The 19,035-nt window shown below is 41.4% G+C and overlaps 1 protein-coding gene across 14 annotated transcripts in view; it reads left to right on the top strand.

Annotated features, from left to right (window-relative positions):
- Positions 1-19,035, top strand: part of ARHGEF9 (Cdc42 guanine nucleotide exchange factor 9) — a 251,908-nt gene that overhangs the window by 30,302 nt on the left and 202,571 nt on the right. The gene's annotated exons all lie outside the window — the stretch shown is intronic.

Below are 19,035 nucleotides of genomic sequence, written 5' to 3'. Positions count from 1 at the left end.
TGTGACTTTTTACTTCTGTGAATCCTAAAAGGTTTGGCATTTCTCATTCAGACTTGTGAGGGTATGCAAAAAGAGAAGAGTGGGAGAAAATGAAAAATGTAGCCAGAGGAATGGAATCCTCTGCATTTTGACTTTTTTCCCTTCCCTTTCCTGCCTCTTTTCTTCATCTTCCCCATTTTCCTTTTGTTCCCTCCCCTGATACATCTGTCAGTGGGTAGATAAGAAAGAAAAGAGGGCTTTTTCTCTCTGATTTGTCCTAAAATTTCCCAATACAGTTCCTCTTTTCTTTTCCCCCTCTCTAACCCCTTTGGGTAGAGGATTCCTTTTGCTACTAGGAGGGGCAAAATTCCAGCTCAGGAATTTTGGCTTCCAGCTCCCTACCGGGGGATTCAAGAAAATACCCTCAGCCGGTATCCTAGCAACCACTGCATCACTCAGCTCCTGCTGAGCTCCAGATCTCACCCTTTAAATGTCCAGGCACCAGGCCTTTGGAGAAAGGGGGCTTGAGCCCAAATGGACTTGGAGAGATGCTTTGGGAGAGAGGACAAAGAGCAAGATACTCACTGCCTGTCTAGAAAACACATGCACAGAAGGCATTCTGAGCTTAGCCTTCTCCCAGCCATGGGGATTGTTTATTGGAATGCTGGATTCAACTCCCTTTGAGTTACTGCCTTCTCAAGATTAACTGAGTCATATCACAGCCCAACTTTAGTGCAAGGAGGTCTGTAGGCTCCTAAAAAAATGTTTTTTCACCCTGACTTTTGGCTGAGACAGGGAAGAGGTGAAGCGATAGTGTAGTAGAAACAAACTGAGAGTGCTTTTCCCTATCGAGACAGCCTCTATTTGTCAGAACCTGCAACATCTACTTGCACAGTGTGCCCCAGTGTTGTTTGTGGCTTAGGGAACCTAGTTCAGCTACAGTGTGAAATTTGGGGGCAATTGTTTTTATGTTGTTGGTCTCTGAATAGTTTATTTTACTGGGAAGGCTAGGCAAATTGGGAAGGCCAGTTTAATTGTGGGGCTGGCGACCAGGGTTTGGGCCCTGGCTGAGATTTGCTCATCACTTGTATTAAGTGGCTAGGGAGCTGAGTGATTGTAGTGAGCCAGCAAGTAAAGTGCTCTTCTGCCCTGTGGTGAAGCCCAGATTGAGAGTGCTTCACTGTGATTGGAGGGCACACTTTTGCAGCCATAAAGATGGTGCCAAATCATGTCCTCCTCCTAGCCTTTGTCTGCCATTTTGGCCTCTGCTCCCCTTGGCCTGTGGAGTGCTTATTCTGGACAGGGACACAATTGGGAATTGAGCCTATTCTCCCAAAATAACTGCCTCCTCAGAAGACTTCTCACAAAGCATCTGGATCCAGCCCCAGTGGCTTTGCTTCAAGAAGTGGGAAGGAGATGGAGAATCTTAGACTCTTTAGCTCTTATTTCTATCTCTGAAACTTGTTCTAGGCCAACTGAGTCTCCTGCTTTCCAAGAATCCTTGATCAAAGCTTAGTTCATCTGATATCTGCAGAGAGTGTCTCCTGTCACTGGTGGTTTTACCTCTCAATAGTATTTAGCTTATTGTGCTTTACCCTTGCACAAAAGTATGAAGTGGAAAAACTAGAAGGGGGAAGGGCCTAGAGGAGAGAAAAAACTCGATAAATGTTCCAGTAATGGCAATCCCTTGTCAGTAGAGTTTACAAAGAATTTTCTCTTCCTAATTTTCAGTGTCACATCAGCCTTGTGAAGTGTGTAGGGCTGATTGTTATTCCTGGTTTTATAGATGAGGAAAGTAAAGGTCAGAGAGATTGGTGGGATGGGAGTGAGTCTGCTTTTCAAAAGCGGGGCGGCGGGGGGAGTCAGAATTGATCATTCCCAGCTAGTGTGAAGTTGAATGCAGTCAGATGGAGAGAGAGGTATGTAAGTCTTCCCTGAAGTCATACTAGCTTCCTCAGCTACTTGTTTAAATTTTTAGTGTTTTTAATACCTTTCATTTGTATAGCAGTTTTTGCACAAAATTATTTAAGAAAATGCTGCCTTTTATCTTGAATATATATCAGAGTTCCCTTTAGTCTTATGAAAACTTTGAGATCTTCAAGAAGAAAAGCAGTGTGAATTGGTGGAGCCTAAAATAAAGAATGTTTTGAAGGAACTGAAGTTTTCATACAGTTGTTGTTCTTCCTTTTGAAGCACTCTTATATTTATATATTTCATTAAAAATGTGCTGCCCATAAGAGATCATGATATTCCAGGTGTGACCTGATCAGGATCAAGTACAAAGGGACTTTGATTTGTCTATGAATTATCTAATAATGCAGCCTTGTACTGGTTCTAACCCTCACTGAATATTCTGATTGGTTGGAGAGTTTTTAACTATCCATACCAGGTCCCTACTCAGAGATTCTGACTTAATTGGCATGGGGTAGATCCCCAGCAACTTTTTTAAAAAATTTGAAATTTAAGGCTCCACAAGGTGATTCAAATGTGCTGTCAAGATTAAAAGCCATTGTATTAGTCTTTTGGGTTATAGGCTCAAACACTTTGCTGTCTAGTCCAGTCCTCTATTTCCTCATGAAAGTGGCCTTTTCAACCTAACTTGTTAAATATTATTTTGTTTGGTTGGTCCATTATTCTCATTTTTTCTGTGGATTTTAAAATTTTTCTTTATACTGTGCAACAAATTAACAGTCCCTTCTAGCACTGCATCAGTGAAACTTTATTTTATTTGGTTGGCCCATTTTAGCTTTTTTTGAGAAGGGTTAATTATTTTTTCTTTATGCCATGACACAGATTGGCACTCTTCTAGCATTGCATCTATCGAAAACTGAATAAGTATCATTCAAGTTGATGATTCAAATAAATGTTCAATATGATGGATACTTGTTCCTCTAACATCTCACCAGATTCCCTCTTTTGGAGTTGGAGCCCGTTAATTTTTATATATACCTGGTCAATCAGTGCAGAATACATTGAGGCTCTACCATCATCTATCCTACCAATGTGTTAATGACGATAATGTGCCATAATAGACTTGTATGCTTTGTAGACATCAAGATGTATGTTAGGTTCATAGCAATCACCCATCAAGCCAATGACCAAGGAGTATGAGTCACTTGGTATCTTACTCCTGGTAAATCCTGTTGGAGGCTCTAGGATTCCCTGTTTTCTTTCAATACCCACAAACTGTATGTTTCCTAACTGGGTCCAGAATTTGTCTCAGGGTCAGTGCTACAACTGTAGATTCTGTGTATCACTTTGATCCCCTCTTTTGGAAAGCAGAACAGCATAGATGTAGCTTTAAAACAGAATATATTTTGCTTTCAAAGAGTTCAGTAAACTCTTTATGCATATTTTTCTGGGTTGGCTGAATTTTTTAATTAACCCAGTGATTCTCAGTCCTATCTGCACAGTGGGATCACCTGGGGATTTAACAAGACTAACAACAATTCTTAGAATCTCTGAGGGATATGTGATTGTATTGGTCATAGTGAGGCCCTGGCATCAATATTTTTTAAAAGCTCCCTGAGGTGGAAGGAATGTTTAGCCTGAGATGAGAATGACTGCTATATTGAGAGGAAATGCCAGCTCAGCCTGAACCTGGCTTACGGCACACGTTAATAAGCAGGTTTCACAGATCATAATATTTTATTCTAGGACTGTGGGGGCCGTGACAAATGCTAGGGGCTTGTACCCATCTTAAAAAAGAGGACTCAACTATTGACAGTAAGTAGTCTTGGGACCTATTTGGACTTAAAATTATTAACTGTGAGTTGCTTTGAACCCTTCAGGAAAAAAAATCACTTACTATGCATTTGCTATACTAGTGGGAAAATTTTTGTTTATTCACTGAGTGACTTTGGGTAAACTACTTCTACCCAATGAAATTTGGTTTCCTCATCTGTAAAACAAGGTTAGGTGAATTAGCTTCAAAGATTTCTTCGAGCTCTAGTGATCTGTGATTACTTTGTGATTAATACTGATGATCAAAATGATTAAGAATATTATTATTTAAAGCGAGCAGGTAATCTGAAGATTAATTTTAACCGGATTGGAATGTATAGGGTGATTTGGAGGGTAATAGAATTTTCTTCCTAATTATATTTGGCTTAGGTTTTTTCTAGAACAATTGAACTGTAGGTTGCATTCATTGAGCACACACTGGTTGCCAGCAGGGAAGGGAGCCCTACAGTGAGTTGAGTGGCAGGGGAATGCCATTTTGGGATTTAGCATTTGCTAAAAGAAACATGTCTCATGGATAACTGAGACTTGCCTCTTATAGATAAAATACCAGCCTCATAGATCTGGGAAAGCCTAGGAGGGCTGCTTTGACAGCCCAGAACCCCTTTCTGCAGTATTTTAAGTAGCTATTCATTTAGTTAATACTACTACTACTGTTAATTAGAATTTCAACAAATAAAGTTCCTTAGTTATTTCATTGACTCCTCCCCCAAAACTGGAATTAGTTGAGGAAACTAAGGTTGCACACAGTCAGGAAGTGGTAGTACCTAGGCCTCTTGATACCACATCCTTCAGTTCTTCCAGTGTAGCCTGTATAGTCGACTCTGGTCATAATGTGGTCATGACTTTTTGAGGATTGTAAGAGTTCCATTGACATAGAGCAAAACTCAGGAGGAAATGTTGAAAAAAGGAACACAGGGGAAACCTAGAGTAAAAGGAAATGTTAAGGGAGGGATATATATATAAGGTCAGTTCTTTCTTGTTCTTATCACTCTTCTGTGCTAGTTTCAGGCCCCTGGAAGGAGTTGGGCTTTTGGTTTTTGAGCATCAAGGTCAAGAGTTGATAGCACAGAAGAGGGAAAGTTGTATCTATATGGCCAAGGGACTGCATATAAAAGGCAGACTTTCAGTAGAAGAAAAAACACTGGAAATTGTCTTGGGACCCCTGCGAGCAAGCTGTTGCCCTGTCAGAACTTGATCAAGGCCCTTCCTCAGGGGGACTCAGTTTCCACATCACTAACATGAGCTGTGGATTCAGTAGAAGAACCATGTTATTAAGTGAAATTTGGACCAGAAACTTCTTTATAAAACAGGAAAAAGCAGGAGTTGTCCAGTTGAAATGGGCCTGGGACAGACGAGGATGACAGTGTCTAGAGTTCCAGACAACCATCTTGCGAATGCAAGTTATTAGGGGACTTGGAATTAGGAGAGTGCCCAACTCAGCCAGACCACTTGGAGAATAGGACAACTTTGGGTAGGAAAGAGGGGCTTTCATTTAAGTTGCAGAATTAACAGAGAATCACATAAGGGCAGAGATTAGAGCACTTTGGAGATCTGCAACATGCCTTTCCCCTTCCTATTTTACAAATGAGAAAACTAAGACAGTGAAGGAAAAGGCACTTGTCTGAGGTTCAGTCATAGGCCTGGGATCCTGACTCCTCAAATCAAGCCCTTGCCCCCTGTAATCTGCTACCTCTGCTATAAGGTACTGGATCTATGTCCCATTAGCTGGATCAGAAACCTGAATGCTCTCAGGTTTGGTTGGAGAAAGTGAGCTGACAGAGAAGCTGGGAAAAAGGAGTATTATGTAACCTCCTGGAGGGGAGCAGGCCTGTCAGCAGCCCTTGGGGTGCCAGGCATTGAGATGGGAGTGGAGAAGCACAGAATCTTCTGCAGACTATATTTGTTCTTCTGAGTCAGGGAGGCCTGAATGCAGTCCTGTGCTGCAAGGCCATCCACCCGCTGGGCCCAGAGGAGGCCAGCACTGAGCATCCATAGACAGCTTTGGGAAGGGTTCTGGCAGCTCTGATCTTTCTGCCTGCCTGCCTTCATTAGATGAGGGGAAACCATGCACCTCCCTGCCCATCTGGCTGCAGCAAAGATGTGCTAAGAGCCCTACCCCCTCAGAGTGTGGTGCCTAAAGGCAGCAGCTACTTTTAGCTGTACCTCCCACAGCCGCTCCTCTGCTCACTCACTTCTTCCTCCTCTCTCCATGAACCCCGCTGGTTTGCAGGAAGTCTGGGCAGTGGGTATTTTGGCATTGGGAAAGAGGCACTGGGAGCCAGGCGTCCCTCAGAGAGGTTCTGATAGACCTGGTATGGTGGGAGGGTTCAGAACAAAGGCAAAATGATGACACTGCTGCCGAAACCGGTTTGGCTCAGTGGATAGAGCGTCGGCCTGCGGACTCAAGGGTCCCGGGTTCGATTCCCGTCAAGGGCATGTACCTTGGTTGCGGGCACATCCCCAGTGGGGGGTGTGCAGGAGGCAGCTGATCGATGTTTCTCTCTCATCGATGTTTCTGACTTTCTATCCCTCTCCCTTCCTCTCTGTAAAATATCAATAAAATATATTTTTTTTAAAAAAATGATGACACTGCTTTGTGCTTTGGGCCCAAGGCAGTGGAAGGATTTATTAATTTCCTCTGGACCTTGCAACTGGCTGAGGTGATTTTCTTGAGAATACAGGTTGAACTATACAGGAGGGCTCAGGAAGATTTATTGGACAGAACATGCATAGATAGTTTCTCTACCTGAATTTAGAGAAAAGCAACTGGAGCTAGTGGATGCTCACTTGATTCTTGGCAGTCCCTCTTGAACATTGTCTTACACTTTGCACTGGACTTTACATGGTCTCACTTGATCTTCTCTGTGGCCCTGTAAAGTAGGTGGGACAGGATTATCTTCATTTTATTTATTTTTAAATATATTTTTATTTATTTCAGAGAGGAAGGGAGAGGGATAGAGAGATAGAAACATCAATAATGAGAGAGAACCTTTAATCGGCTGCCTCCTGCATGCCCCCATACTGGGGATTGAGCCTGCAAACCTGACATGTGCCCTTGACTGGAATTGAACCCAGGACCCTTCAGTCCACAGGCCAATGCTTTATTCACTGAACCAAACCAGTTAGGGCTATCTTCATTTTATAGATGAGAAAAATGAGACTCAAAAACTTGTTGTCATACAGTGTTTGATATTGGATTGAACTCTGGAAGTTATAGTGCCCTTTAAGGTCATTCCAGACAGTTATATCTTCTAGAAAAGGGGTGTTACAGCTGTCCTGAGTTTAATTCCCTCATTGTAAAAACTGGAGAACTTGGCACAGACAGAAAGAGTACTCTTCCATGAAAACACAATGTGTCAAGCTTCTTTTGTCTTTCAAGGGTGGTGAGGGAAACCTATATGGTGTGATGAAAACCAAAGGGTCTCTGAGCTAGTAGTTTGGCAGTTTTTAGCTCTGTGACCTTGGACAAGTCACTTAGCCTTTCTGAATTGGTTTTCTGTTAATTGGGGCTGATGATCTGTGAAAATTTTCTGAGGCAGAAGTCTCTGGGTGACTGCTATAGTTGAAAGGCCAACACTTGGTAGGCGCTCCGTTAAGGTTTTGTTAATGAAAGACATACACATGAAAAAATCAGGGCTGCAAATATAAACTTAGTCACTAGATGACCTTGAACAAATCCCATTGTCTTTGTGCTTTATTTCTATCACATCATGGAGGACTCTTTTACTTCCCTTCCTTGGAAGGGTAGAAACTCTGTGACCCAGCTCATGTCCTCTGTTCTTTGTGGGAAGATAGGGTTTTTCTTATAAGAAGCTTTCTTTTATTTGCCCACAGCTCCATCCCCCCACCTGGCCACAAATATGATGCTATGAATAACAGACTAGCTTTCTCTCTCCCTATCTCATGCAAAGCTAAAAGAGAAATTTGGAAGAAAACTAAAGTGAATTGTGTTTTTATTTAGTGCCTTCTCAAGTCCATAAAGCCATAACCACCTAGGAACTTGATAATTAAAGTCTAATTTTTTGGCCTCTAGGTTTTTGGCTAAGATTTGTGATGAACATTACTGGGTTTTCCTGATATGATTAAGAGTTGTGTTAGAACTAACAGGCTCTTAACAGATGACCTACTTAGAACAAATATACACTCTTCACCTTTATCTGCATCATTTTGTTTGGAAATTTCTCATTACTACAAGGGCAAGGTGAGAAAATAAGAACAATTGTATAGTCTTACTACCACATTGGTTTTTCCACCACAATTATATGAAATACTCAGGCCAGGATTATTCTCCCCATTTTATGGCTAAGGAAATGAAAACGTAGAGATTTACTTTGATTGACTGAGATCAGTGCTGACTTTTAAAAGCAGTTGTGTACTAACTAGGAAGAGCATAGTATAAAGGGATAGCTATTGTCAACCAACCCATACTAAATGGCCTTAGGCAAGGAGTTTGTTTTAAAGATGCCTCTGCACTTTGCTTCTAATTAGGTTGTGTTATAAAAGTTAGTCAAGAGAGCAGGGAAAAACTAGGCAGATGCCATTAGATAACTTTGGTTAGGTTGGCATTAAACCACTAATTGGCAATTCATATACATCTATTTGACCTATGCTAAGTCCACCCAGATATTATATCATCCAAGGATACATAACAGGCCTTTCCAAATGCAGAAGTGTGACCCTAGATTATATGGCCCTTCATGCCCTTTTTGGAGGTTTCTCTTTATAGATTTATCTGGTCCTGTTTTTAAAGACTAGGCTTTGAGCCTAAAAGCTGACTCATTACCATCACTAGTTCCTACAATCATCCCAAAAGATGGGGGGAAATGCTTTGGATCAATCCTATCTAATTTTGCCTGAACTTTGGTGAAGATTGTATGTCTTTGAGACTTTATCCCTTTTACTCTAAGTGGATCAGGCCACTGGAAAAAATGAGTATGGAATGGCAGGGTTAGGGAGTCAACCAGTAGCTTGCCCAAGGCTAGAGGGGGCTTAGTTAAAATATGACATCTATAAGTACTATGTCTTTTTTTGTGTGTGGGGGGGTTATGTGAGGGACCAGAGTTAGTCCATGGTGAGAAACTCTATAGATGATAATGAGAAAGAGCCTTATATTTAAGATCATTGAACCCACTCCCTCACAGTACTGCTAAGGAAACTGAGGCCTAGGGAGAAGCAAAAACTTGCCCAAAGTCTCACAATCCTGTCCTGTCTCTCTTTTCAGCTCCTAGCTGCTAGACTTCATAGTTTTGAGGCCCCCTGTATAAATGGAGTGGTGACTAGACCTCTTAGGAAAAGCATCTATGGCCACCACATTCAGGAAGTGACAGAGATGAACTTTGAATCCAGGTCCTTTGACCTGGTTAGGAGCAGATAGACTTGGGTGTCATAAAGGAAAGTTTTAGGAAAAAAATTGTTGGAGAAGAAAATTGGTTCAGCCTTGCTGTCTATCCATGTCCTTCACCCATACTCACACATACACACACTATAGGTCACATGTGATGCACACTTTCACACACTCAGACACATGTACAGTGTGTTTGGTATGCACATGGGACAACACTTGTAGGGTTTACTTTTACATTAACACACTTGGAGTGCACACATTCAGTTAACCATGAGGTATACTCACACTTATCACATACTCAACATAGGCAGGGCACATACACAGACAGATGAGGTAGGCTTATGCAAATTTGTGTGCATTTAAGGCACAACAGCACACCCATAGGGCACATATACATAGTACACATACATGTGGGGCACTCTGAGATACACACTCTGTTACACCCTGGACTCATACTCCTATCCCTGAGATACACACTCCTAAGGGCTTACATGGACAAATAACCCTCCCCCCATGAGACACATTTGAACACATCTATGGGACACACAGAAACACACTGATGCAGAACACATCCTACCCCTAGGGCTGGCCAGCTGTCTCAGTCTTCCAAGTGGGCACAACAGGGCACTGGCCCCATCTGGTGGGCCTCTATCAGTTTGCGCTGACTCCCCCTTCCCTTATCTTTGAAATCAGGACTCAGAGGGCAGTGAATTCAGGAGTAAAATAAATATGCAAAGTGGCATGTGTTATAGCAGGCTCCACAAAGCAAGTAAAACTTAGAACCAAGTAACCAAGTATTCAGATTTCGAGTTAACAGGCAGATGGAGAAAAACAAGGAAGATAAATTGACACTTATCAATGTAGAAAGCTTGAGGCTGCTCCTGAACTTCTTAATCCATTACAAACCATTATGAAATGATGTGATTGTAAAGTAGTGTCCTAGAAAACTTAAAGCAACTGAATATTAAAGTTTGTTTTCTTAGGAATGAATTAACAACTTGAACCTGAACAACTAGATCTAAATTGTGAGTGAGAGGTGAAGTAGTAGGATGCATAAAGCGGGGCAAAAGCTCAGTCTCTCCTGGGTCAGTGGTTGGTGGAGAGAACAGCCACATCATTAATGACCACAGCCCTACCCCTAGGCATAGCAGCTTGGGCCATGTGGCCCCACTAATGAGGGCCTGCTATTTTTAGTTTCTCAAGCTGGAAACTAGGTCAGGGTGTCCTAGGGAGACCTTTCTTCCCCTTTGTAACAAAGGCTGGAGCTGGAAGGGGGAGGCAGGCCCCTAGACAGGGTCTAGATGGAGGGTAAGAAGCAGTGAGATAGGTGGCCAGAGTGTGGCTGGTCTGCCCTGGAGTACCAGCCTTAGAGGTTACTGTTAACTGTGACAGCCTCATGTCAGTTTCTTAGCTTTGGACTGGAAATCAATAGTTCTGCACGCTACTCTGCTACTTAGGGTGTGCCTCTATCTGGGTCTTATTTGGTCAATAGGTAAAATAGCCAGTATTGCATCCAGATGCTGGCAAGGTTCACCTAGGCTAAGAGCTCAGAAAATGCTTTGGAAATGTACTTGTTCTTTACCTACAAAGCTATACTTCCCCTACCCCCAAAGCTTCCACCAACAACTGGGCCTGACTCCTATCATAGTAGCCATAGAAAGAAAAGGCCCAAGTGGGCGTCAGAGGAAGGCAACCTCATGTGGTCAGATTGGCCAAAGTTATGCTGGGGTCACCCCATCTGTACAGATGATTTTCAATGCCAAGTCAATTCCCAGAAAACATTTGTTTTCAATATTTAGTTGGTCATATAAGTTTGACTCCTCAGGAACACTGTATAGTGAGGGAAAGTAAAGGGGCATCAGGAGCAGGGACTTCTTCCTAAAAATCCTGCCACCTGACAGAGGGAACAGCCTTGAGTGCTTGTTTGGACCCTGATAGAGTTCCTTATTCTAAGTTTTGTGCTTAGGGTCATTTCACCTGCTTTGTTGAAGGGAGTGGGTCAGGAACTAGACTATGTTGGTTCATGTACAGATTTTTCCTCACCCCATATGTTGTGGGCAAAGTTCTTTTGAGCCTCAGTTTTCTTGTCTATAAAATGGGCTTAACTGTAAAGTCTCAGGATTAGTGGGTATAAGAATTCATAACTGAAGGATGTGAAAAATGCCATATAAAATGTTGACCTGTTTTGCTGCTGTTTGGATTGTTGAGTTCATCCATTACATATAGTTTGGAGGTAACCCAGGAGCTTTTCTTCATTTTATTTCTCTACTCTTTTCCCCTGCCTTTTTTTTCAACCAGTATCGTCTCCATTTTACAGATGGGGATATTGAGGCTCAGAGAAGGAAGGGACAGCCTAAGGATACATGATTAGGTAGTGGTGGATTTGGGACTAGAAGTCATGTATTCAGACTCTGCTCAGTGTTCTTTCTATGGCCCCAAGCTACCACACAGTGGATTCCATTACTAAAGGAAGCTGCTGGTAGCAGCTTAAGTTAATATAAGATGTCCCAAAAAATTGTATACACACTTTGAAAAATTATAAATATAGTGTTTATTAAAATACATTTCATTTTCAAAATTGATCTCTCAGTTGTTAAAGTGTATATATATTTTTGGGACACCCTGTATATGTAAAAACTTAGGTTTGTCTCTGACACATAACAAGGAAAGGGGGCTCTTTAGGGCCCAGTCTTCTACAGCAGAGTCCTGCTTTCCCAGGAGAGGCATACCAACTGACCCCTCATACTTTCCATAGCAATGAAATGTTCCACTCGTCTTCCTCATGTGGGAAGCAGTGAAATGTTGGAGAAGATGCTAAGTTATTGTGAGAGGGAATTGTGATTCTTGTTTAAGCCACTTCAGGAGGATCCCTGAAGGCCCTTGATCCACCTTGGCCACTCACACCACCTTACAGCTTTCAGGGTACAGAAGCCCTTTGTGGCTGACCTGGCTAAAGGGTTAGGCCAAAAGGTATCTAAGAAAATGTTGATGGCATTGATCTGTGAAATGTTATTCTAACACTTGTGGGATATGATAGTGAAAATCCAAGAACCAAAGCAGAGAGGGTCCCTTGAAACCATCTGGGCTGATTCTCATCTATGGACATTAAAACCCAATTGGGATGCCTTTTTCTCCTTTACTATGTTCTTGTATAGCACAGATTCTCAAGCTGGGCCAGATTTCCTGGAGCGTTTCTAGCTTAATTTTGTTTGTTTTTACCCAGCCCAGGAGAGGAATGGGTAGTCATACTGAGATGAAGTGGTGAGAGGAAGGAGATGGAACAATCTGTGAAACTCAGACCAATGCTAGGCATTGCGGAAGGCTTTTTGTGTCATTCTCTATCTTTCTTGCTGCTAATACATTATTTTCCTATAGCCTGCTGATTAGCTGTGGGAGTCTAACCCAGTTTGTTACTGTTTTCACTTGCACTGCTTAAAACCTGTAGAATGACTATAGTACTGGCCTTTCTGGGGAAATTAGACAAGGAATGTAAGGGTTGAGGAAACTGGAAGATAGAGGGAGAGAGATACCTTCTGTTCAAGTTTGAGAGACCAGAAAGTTGTATAGGGAAGGGGTTGCCACCAAAGCCCTGCCAAGAAGCCGCCACACAGTTTTCCTCAGCTCTCTGGACCCCAAACACCTCATTTTAAAATATTTTATTTTTGAATAGGAAATACATTCACATGGCTCAAAATTCAAAAAATACAAGAGGGTGCACAGTGAAAAGACTTTCAGCCCCTAAGCCTCTCAGCTTCCTCTGCAAAGACCACCATTGAGACCTTTTAGAGAAATGTTCTATGGATATATAAGTATATAGGCATACCTCAGAGATATTGTGGGTTCAATTTCAGAACATAATAAAGCAAATATCACAATAAAGTGAGTCACATGAATTGTTTTAGTTTCCCATTGCATATAACAGTTATGTTTACATTATATAGTGTATTAAGTATGCAATAGCATTGTCTTAAAAACTATGTACATATCTTAATTAAAAATTACCTTATTGCTAAAAATGCAAAACATCATCTGAACCTTTAGCAAACCACAATATTATTGCTGATGGATGGTCTTGCCTTGATGTTGATGGCTACTGACTGATCAGGGTGGTAGTTATTGAAGGTTAAGGTGGCTATGATAATTCTTAAAATAAGACAACAGTGAAGTTTGTCACATTGATTGACTCTTCCTCTCACGATTTCTCTGTAGCATGTAATGTTTGGTATCATTTTACCTACTGTAGAACTTCTTTCAAAATTGGAGTCAATCCTCTCAACCCTGATGCTGCTTTTCTAGGCTTATGTAATATTTTAAATCCTTTGTTATCATTTCAGCAATCATCACACATCTTTACCAGGAGTAGATTCTATCTCAAAAAAGCCCTTCAATGTGTAAAAAAAAAAAAAATGCAATATCTATAAAGCAAAATAAATTGAAGCACAACAAAATGAGGTATGCCTGTATGCCTGTATATGAATATAGTCTTCTTGCTCTTTTATGTGGTTATACACACACACACACACACACACACACACACACACACACACACACTGTTCTATATCTAACTATACCTTGGAAATTCTTTGACCCTGTGGGGGTGAGGATGTGCTGTGCAGAACAGAGGTTGAGAGCACTGATTCTAGAGTAAAACTACCTGGGTTTTTATTCTGGCCCTGTGTGACCTTCAGCAATTATTTAATCTCTCTGAATCTTGGTTTCCTTATTTTTTAAAATGGTGATTAAATAAATTAGTATATTTAAAAACTTAGATTTGTCTCTGACAGTAAGTATTCAGTAAATGTTAGCTAAATTTTATTATTAGGGGGGAAAAACTATTTGACTGTGTGTCAGAAGATCTGGGTTCTCTTCTGGCCTCTGCTCCTGGGATAGCTGAGTGACTTCCTTTGTTCAAGCTCGTTTCCTTATCTTTAAAATGTAAGGTCTAATCCTTACTCTGCTTATCTCCCAGAGTTCCTGGGACAATCCAGTGAGCTAATGAATGTGAAAGCATCTTAGAAACTATAATGTGCTGCACATGGAAGGAGTGTTGCTTAATCTTTTCATAGAAGCTACTTAGGATAGCTTGAACCCAATGGCTAGAACTGGGTAGAAAAGGCAGTCCCCTTTTTTCTGTTAGTGGAACCCAGAGGACATTTTTGTACTGGAGTTCTAGTCTGGGTGGAGGTATCCTATGGCAAAAATTTGAAATAGTCAACTTTTGTCTTCTGACCTTTCTAATCACCCCATTCCTCTCTCATCTTCCTTGTTTCCACGTCTTTTTTTACTCCCCTCTGTCTCTTGTCAAAATCTACTTTTACAAGCAATGCATCAGCATCTGTCAAAAATGACCCCCATTTGAGATAACCTAGTGTAACTAGCTCAAAGAAGAGCCAGATCTGCCCAAGTTTATACTGCAAATAAGTAACCAAACCAGGCCTGAAGCCCATTCTTCCCATCCTAGTTTTTTTCACTAGCATTTGCATTTTAGTGTGAATTTTAATTTCCTTAGCAAAGAAGCTGGTGGTGAGAGAGATTCTAGAATTGTCTCTACTTACCCTTCATACTGAGGTTTTCTTACCCCTTAATTTCCAGAGTCAGACTTGTTTGGGGTCCTGAGGTGAGGGAGAGGCATGTGCTGGTTATAATATTGAAGGGATGACTTCTGTAGAGCAGAGGGAAGAAGGAGCACCAGAAAATGTCTAAAATAGTGACCTTCAAAGTGAAGCTCCAGGAGAAAATATTGGAAGCTTTTATATTTTAAATTGTTAAACTCAGTATTTAATTTGTATTTTGTGGAGATTTTTGTAACACATACTATATTAGTAGCATTTAGATACTAGATAGGTGTTCATATTTTTTTACCCAAGTGACAATTTTTAATAAAAAAATAATTGACACCTATCCTTCTAAAAGACTGTAGGCGTGGCTTCTAATCTTGGTTCTGCTGCTGACTAGCTTGCCATATTAGGCAACTTCTCCTCACCAGAGCCTTCATTTTCTTATTTATAAATTGTTAGACTGAACTAGATGTGCTAGGTTTTGGTTCTCCAATCCTAACCTTCTTTGAGCATAATAATGTACTTTCTTTCAGGCTCCTGAGCCTGAGTCAGAGTCCAAAAGAATAGGTTCAACCCTAGCACCTTACTGGATGCTTTGTCCTTCAGTCAGCTGCCCTGGGTCCCTCCTCTCCCCTCCTCTTCCCTCCCCTCCCTTTCCCTTTCCTCTCCTTCTTCCACCTTTTCCACAGAGCCGAGACAGGCAGACACTGTCTTACATAAGCCTGTCTGACCTACTTGAAGTTCTTTTGTTAAAAGCACAACCAGTTTTCCTGTAGATACAGACCTGATGCCAACCCTCCAGGGCCCTGAGGTTGGGTCTGATTTTGCTTCTCTTGCATCCTTTCTGGCATCCTAGGTTTAGATGCAGCATCCTTCTCTGTGTGTCTCTAGTGACACAGTCTGAAGGGAAGCCAGCTCAGCCATTTTCAATCACCAGGTGCCTGATCCAGTGGCTGCTCACTGAATACCCCTCATCCACTGTTTACCATGTCTGTTGAGAAACCAGGACTGTGATTTTGTGAGAAAAACAGTGTCCCACCTCTGAACAGGAAACACTGCTGACAGGGACCAGAGGCACTTTTAAGTGCCTTGGCCAATGTCTTTTCTCTCATAGTGAGCCAACAGGCAGAGGGAAATCAATAAGCCATTGGAAAACATCTACTTTCTGATTAAATACAGATTTCCTCTTTGGGCTGTATGGACTCCCTGGGAGACAATTAGATTCTCTTTGGAAATTTATACAAAGGCTCAAAGCCTTTGTGAGCCTGTGTCCTAGATGGGCATGCTCAGTAGACTTCAAGGTGGTTTAACTTGATTGAGACATATTTATTTCTTCTGTCTCTTCTCAGGGTACAGGTCACAGTGCCCCAGACTAATTGCTGTTCCTGTTCTAACCACCAGAGGGCCACATTTAAAGACAATTTAGAGAACTATTAGTTCCAACCTATCTTTTTCTCTGCTCTTCTCCCCACCTACATCCCTCCTTCCCTTACAAGATTTTAACACGACATCTGTCAAATGGTTTAAAAAATGACTTTCCCTTCTTCTGTCTGCCTTGCCCACCCACCCTCTGGCTGTGGTGTCGATGACTGCAGAACTATGTATGTGGGAGGCACGGAGGACAGATTCTTCATGTAGTTTTAGTCCCCTCCTCCTACTCTTCTATAAACCTAGAGAAGCACCACCCCCGCCCCTTCCAAGAAAACTTCAAGCTGGCCTTCAAGTAACAGTCCAGGAAAAGTTAAGGCTCCCAGGGCCAGTTCCAGTGGAACCACAGGAAGAAATTCAAGAACCCAGGTCCAAGGCCCAAGATGGAGTCACCTAAGGAATTTGGCACTCTTTGAACCTCTGTCTTTCCCCTAGGCTTCTCCTGGCCATCTCTCAAAGTATGACAGCAACAAGAAATCCCAATGGGTGCCTGAAACTTAGTACCCGAAGCAAGTCCAAAGAGAAGGCCATGATGCCCAAGGCAGGAACATTTTGGAGATAGGTCCCAAGCTGGCTCAAGAGACAGGTATAGGTTAGGGTAACCTCCAACTTGGGATGGCATGCTTCTGACTCAATTCATGGAGAGAAAATTGCTAAGTCATTTTATGTTTTGTTTTACTAATAGTTTGTCTCTTAGAATATTGGAGGCTGACTTGGGAAGATTGAACATAGCTCTAGAAAATGGTTTCTAAATTGTTGCATAGAGAGATGCTGCAAAAATTTCCATTAGAACCACTGAGGACCTCAGTGCTAAATGTCAGGGTGGGGGCAGGAGTGGGTATAAACAGAGCAGTTTCAGATAGCATCTCAAGGCAGACTGGGAAAATCCTCCTGATAAACTACTATAATTCCACAGCCTGCCTGGAACTTGACACAAGAAGATGAAGCCAGGAAACAGTTTCAGAGATTCTGATTTCTTCTGCATGGTCCAGTGCAGTAAGAAGAAATTCTTATACTTCAAACTCCAGCTGTAGCAATTTTAAGACACTTTTAGTATGATGTATAATTCATAATCATTTGGGCTGCTTGTCAAAAATGCTGGGGTGATTTTTGAGCAGGAAATCTGTGGACCACACATTGAGAAACTTGTGTAATGGGTCAGTGCCACCTGGGTGATACCAAAAGATCCCAGAACAGCTTAACAGAAACTCCTATTTCCAAGATGTGGGAATGCAAGCTGATGTTGACCAACCTGGGAGCTGCTCTAATGTGGGGTCATGGTTGGTGGTCCAGAAATATGTCTTCTTTCTGGTCTATGCAATCCTTGGCTCATTTGGCTGTATTTTTCTCTAAAGGATTTGTTCCCTCAACAAGAACAAACGCTTAACTATATGAAATTTATGGCAGCAGCTGGGTCTCACCTCAGAACTTCTTGGTCTACTATGTTGAGCTAGTGGCTGAAATTTTATACCAGAAGAGTCCGTTGCTGAGGGACAGACTAAGCAAGCAATTTCCGTGATATGTCTGTTCACCGTTATAGCTGAGATTACCTTGTAACTTCCTTTGAAAGAGGTATAGAAGATGTGTCATCCTTTGTTATTAGCCTGTAATGAGTGAGAAATGTATTGGATGCTTCCTACCTTATGACACTTGTCTAGGTTTCCCAAGCTTTTAGGTCCTGGCAGGTGTTAGCTGGTTTGTGACCAAAGTCAGTTGACAATTTTAAGTAAAAAAATAAAAACATATTGTCCTCCAGATCAGATGGTCTGTCCTGCTTTTGCTGAGCCTGATCTGCATATAGACTCACCTGTCACTCACCTTTCCATGTCAAACTAGTCCAGCTGCATTTAATGTCTTTCAGGTGTGGCTGAACTCAATAGTAGATCTTTTGTTTCATTAAAGTGAAAAATTGCTGGTAATGGGACACTGCAGGAAGCCGATGGCTAATAACTCCCAAATCACATGCCCAAACTAGGAAAAAGATTATGTCATGAAAAAGATGATTTTTGTGTACTTCCTTCCAGTATAGTCATAGTCACCATCACTTGAATGCATTAATTATTCTGCTTAGAAATGAAATTATTTAGTTATGGGCCATAGTAACACCCAGATTTAAACTGAAACCAGCCTGGGAAAAGAAAGTCATAGGGAAAAGAAAAAGCAATTCTTGTGATTTTTACTTTTAATATTCATAGTACAGTTTGTCTTAGCTGGCATCTCTTCTCTTTTCCCTGATGACCATTGAGCTTCTGTGCAACACTTCCACAAAAACCAGCACACCCCAAGAGTCATCTGGCCATAAAACCTACCAACAATAGATTGGCCCTTAGGCCACCTGGTACATGTTATGTAAACAATTTCCTTGGCCCCATAGACTATGCTGCAATCTTACAGGCATGTTCACTCTGTTGCTGTGATCTGCCTCACATCTTGCCTAGTTTTAGAACTCAGGTTGTAAAACTATTTTTTTTCTTTCATAATTGAGATTTTATTGTTTTGAGGATCAGTACACAGACATTTCAGTTTGTACACAATTCTTGACATATGTACCAAAAATGTAAAGTCATGTAATTGTGATTCTTTTTGAAACAGTTATTCCAGTGACTTTCCAGCTTAAAATTTAGAGGCTAACTTGCCTTAATAGAGTATCAACTACCAATGTCTTCAAATGTTGATACGCTGTTATATCGAAGTCCCACTAATTCACAATTTAATATCATATATACTACATAATCAAATTTTCAATCTTTCACAGCACATTGACAAAGTTACTAGGAAAACTGGATTACCACAAAGATGTTACAGATGCACAAAATTCTGACAGGGAGAGCCAAGATCAAGGAGTGGTTTTCTTTAGGAAATAATTCTACCAAAAACATGTGAATAGAAGTAATTTAAAATGTTCAAGACATAGCAAACGCATGGCTGACTCCAAATTGCCATTTAGTATGCTTTGTATTATAGGATATAAAAACTACCCCC

This window comes from Plecotus auritus, assembly GCF_963455305.1.
Source record: "Plecotus auritus genome assembly, chromosome: X".
Lineage (NCBI taxonomy): Eukaryota > Metazoa > Chordata > Mammalia > Chiroptera > Vespertilionidae > Plecotus > Plecotus auritus.
The sequence above is the reverse complement of the archived record's forward strand: the minus strand, read 5'-3'. Positions and strand labels throughout refer to the sequence as shown.